Raw genomic sequence first — 4470 nt, forward strand, 5'->3', positions numbered from 1 at the left:
GTGAAAATGAATACAAATTTCTGCAGTCGTCCGTCTTGTGATTCCTAGAGTCAAATACACTGTTTTCATGTTAGTTTCAGCAAATGGAGCTTGAAATTCACAGACAGTTGCAGTCAAGCTGCAAAACTCTTCTTCATTCAAAAGAGGAAATGATTACCTCCTGGTCTTTTCATTAGTTATCAGAAAGTTGCTACAATTAGATTAGGAATGGATGAAGACCTTATTTTCCATTTCATTCTATGTAACATTATCTAGGCAGTGCATATTGTGTATTTAATAGAAGTTTAGGGGGAAAAAAGGTTAAATAGATTTATAATTTTGATGGGTTCAGTAAGAAACTGCCACAGTTCCCTGGTCAGACTAAAAATCAATTTATGAGTATTAAAATGAAAACTGCTTTCCCTTTCAAGCAGAACTATTGCTACATCTTCCTTAGGGAGGCATTGGCTTAGTCTTTACAGGTGCCTTAAGAAGGGAAAGAAGTTACTGCTTCTAGAATATGAACAAAACTATGCATCTTATGTTTATGTTGAGCCAAATGTGTTTTTTCAGCATTAGCAAAAAGAGTTCATAGATTTAATATTGTGACCAAGAGTATTACTTTTTAATCACATAAATTGTGTCTGATATAATGCCTATGTAATGATGTCTTCAAACTTTATTGTATCCATTCCCTTTGTCATGTAAATTTGCACCCCCCTCCCCTCTGTAGGTGAAATATGCTCCTTTTCTCTTGATTTTAGGTGTTTTTATGATTAGCTATAAACCAATGAAATAACTGAGGCATTTGTTTTTTTGATTCCACCAAGGTTATCATTGGTTTTGGTACCTATATTGCTTCACTATTCATAGATGTCATTTTTTAAATAGAGTCTGAAAGACTAAAGAGAGGGAAAGCAAAGGAGAGAGAAAGAAAGATAGATGGATATAGGTAGATGATAGATAGAACAATTGAGTGTTTCTTTGTTTGTTTTACTCTTTTACTAGAGCACTAATCAGCTCTGGCTTGTGGTGCTGCATGGGCTTGACCTGGGACTTTGAAACCTCAGGCATGAGAGTCTTGGTGCATGACCATTATACAATCTACAGCACCTCTGAGGCTTTTTTTTTTTTTAAGTGTTCAAATATTTCTCTTTGTGAATGTAGGAGAGCAAAAATCAATGACCGCCCCCCCCCCCACCTCACCTTTAGGTACATGTCAAAAAGTTCAAGGGAGAGGCCCTAGAGGCAGAATATAGATTAGCACTGAGATAAAGACTTCTAGGGAGAACCTGATCAAGGAGAGGACAGAATCTAGGCACATGCTTCTACTATGCCCATGTCCCCTTTTAAGCAGCCCCTGCATGCCTTTCATCACTTGGTCTACCTGACTTTCCTTTCTTCAAGTAAAAGTTACTCAAATATGAGTTATAAGACCACTTGGCTACTTAGAATTTCTAGGTCTCTCCCATATGTACAGGGGATATATACGTTATCAATATACTTCTCTTTTTCTCTTGTTAATCTGTTTTATACTTATTTGTGTAACCTTGAAGAACCAGGCTTGCACCACCTCCATATGCTCTTATGCCTTTGTCACTATCTGTGATGACCTGATAGAAGATGAGAAATATATGGCAGGGAATGGCACACTTGGTAAGAATAGAGTGCTCACACTGTCATGGACAAGGAACTGGGTTCATGTCTCCTGTCCCCATCTGGGGTGCAGGGGGAGCTTCACAAGAAGTGAAGCAGAGCTACAAGTTTCTTTCTCTCCCCCTCATTATCCTCATTCCTCCCTCAATTTCTCTCTGTCTTTATAAAAATAAAGATTTAATAAAAGGGTGGTGGGTGAGGGGTAGCGGTCACTGGGAGGTTTGGATTGTCATGCAGTCACCAAGTACCAGAGATAACCTTGATGAATAAATAAAAAGACAAATGGTTTTGTGACTCTTGATACCCCAGCCAATAGTCATCCAAAGTCAGACCTATGTGTGAACCCAACTGTAGTCAGAAATACTGCTCTGGCAAGCTTACCATTAGTCAACAGCCCATCAACCTGTGAAATAAGTAAGCCATATTGTTTAAATTCATTATGTCTTGGGATGGTTGGTTAGTCAGTATTATCATGCAAGTAGGTAACTTAAAAACTGCAATAAGGACCATTTCATACCAGAAATAATAAGGACCATTTCATACCAGAAATAATAAGAACCTAGGTGGTGGTGTTGTGGTGTACCTGGTTGAAAACACATGTTACAATGCATATGAACTTAGTTCAAGCCCTTACTTAATCTACATCTACAGGGGTGTGAGGAGGGAGAAGTTTCTAAAGTGGTGACCAGGGCTGCAGGGGTTTCTATGTCTCTCTCCCTCACCATCTCCCCTTCCTCTCTCAGTTTCTCTGACTCTAACCATATATATATATATATAATCAGTGTTGGGAACTGAGAGGGCACATATTAAATTAAACTATTTCTTTCTCTACTCCTTTTTTTTCTTTCTCTTCTCTTTTCTTTCTTTTGCTTCTTTTTTCTTTCATTCATTATTTCTTTCTTTCTTCCTTTCTTTCCTCCTTTCTTTCTTCCTTTTCTTCTTCTTTTTTTCTTTTTTGTTCCTATCACTGGGGCTCTGTGCCTGCGCTATGAATCCATACTTCCCAGTGGCCATTTTTTCATATATGTGTGTGTGTGTGTGTGTGTGTGTGTGTGTGTGTGTGTGTATAAAAGTTGATAGAAAAGAGCAATATTGGGGAGTCGGGCTGTAGCGCAGCGGGTTAAGCGCAGGTGGCGCAAAGCACAAGGACCGGCATAAGGATCCCGGTTCGAACCCCGGCTCCCCACCTGCAGGGGAGTCACTTCACAGGCGGTGAAGCAGGTCTGCAGGTGTCTATTTTTCTCTCCTCCTCTCTGTCTTCCCCTCCTCTCTCCATTTCTCTCTGTCCTATCCAACAACGATGACAACAACAATAATAACTACAACAATAAAAAACAACAAGGGCAACAAAAGGGAATAAATAAATAAAATAAAATAAAAAAAAGAAAAGAGCAATATTGAGAGGGGAGGGGGAGATAGAGAGGAAGAGAGGAAAGATAGGAATGATTTAGAAAATGGAGAACTCACTAAAGTTATTATTATTTTTTAAGTAATAGGACAGAAAGAAATTGAGAGGGAAGTTGGGATCTAGAGAAGGAGAGAGAAAGAGAGGTACCTGCAGCAGTGGATCATCACTTGTGAAGCTTCCTTTCTGTTGATGGGGTCTGGGGGCTTGAACACAGGTTTTTTTCTTGTAACAGTATTCCCTCAATCTCAACCAGGAGTGCCATTGCCTGTCTCCTCATTGAATTTTAAAGAAACCATTACATGATTCCCCCCCCCGCCACTATTCATTTTCTTGTTAGTGATCTAAGAAGTAAAGTCCAAACATATCTTCATTGCTATGTTCTATAAAATAAGTAGTCAACCATTGCTATACATGAAGATTGAATTGAATATTGATCTGGTGGAAAAACTCAAATTTTTCTAACCCCTTATCCACTCATGACACTTGTGAATTCATACATAAACACCATAACAAAACAAATACATCTTCTAGCTACTTACTAATAGTCACAGAGTTCATTTCCCAAAACCTTACAAACACATTTTTTTCAAAATAGAATTGTATTTCTGTTTTTATAACCATAAAATATGATAACAAAAGCAAAGCAACAATAAGCTAAAAATTCATATTCACTAAGTTAACAACCTTAAGCATTCAGGTAAAAATTCTTTAACCTTTTTATGTATATTTACAAATACATATAGTTTGTATTTTTCCTATACACACATACACAGAGAGAGAGATACAGAGAAAGAGAGAGAAACAGAAACATATTATAAGTACTACTTGGTAACTGTTAATATTATTTGATATATTGTGGTTTTTTTATTTGTCAATAAATATCCATTTGCATTCTTGTTTTTTAAAGCTGTAGTTGGTAAATCAATAGTATTTACTGAGTTCCTATTAAATGCAAGTAATGCTGTATTTCACAATATATTTACCTCATGATAGATTTAACCATTTTTTTATAATTAGGCACAGAACTTGGATTATAATGTTATAATTTTTCTATTTTAATATGCCATTATTGATCATTTACTTTGTCTCATTTATAAATCAGACTTTAGCATAGGCTTGTATGTAGAGAAAAATAACTGTATATATACAGGACTCTAGTCATCTACAGTTTCAGGCACTCACATAAGTCCTGGAATATACCCCATGAGAAAGGACTATTTGAATACAATGAGTACAGAATGACTCCCCACTCATACTATATGGTATGACTGGAAGCACTCTGCTCACTATTTCAAGTAAGTATGTACTTGAACTATTAGAGCATTCACAGATTATCCCTTTCTTTACTTTTCTACTATCAGAGACAAATTATTGGTCTTTTTAGTACAATAATAGGATTCTCATAAAATATCACTATGACTAGGATT

General features: G+C 36.6%; 1 long non-coding RNA gene across 1 annotated transcript in view; it reads left to right on the forward strand.

Annotated features, from left to right (window-relative positions):
- Positions 1-3025, forward strand: part of LOC132541731 (uncharacterized) — a 137670-nt gene extending 134645 nt beyond the window's left edge. The window contains exon 2 of the long non-coding RNA XR_009552828.1: positions 2766-3025. This is a non-coding gene — a long non-coding RNA (uncharacterized LOC132541731). The remainder of the gene's footprint in view (positions 1-2765) is intronic.
- Positions 3026-4470: the final 1445 nt, after the last annotated feature.

This window comes from Erinaceus europaeus, chromosome 12, assembly GCF_950295315.1.
Source record: "Erinaceus europaeus chromosome 12, mEriEur2.1, whole genome shotgun sequence".
Taxonomy (NCBI): Eukaryota; Metazoa; Chordata; class Mammalia; order Eulipotyphla; family Erinaceidae; genus Erinaceus; species Erinaceus europaeus.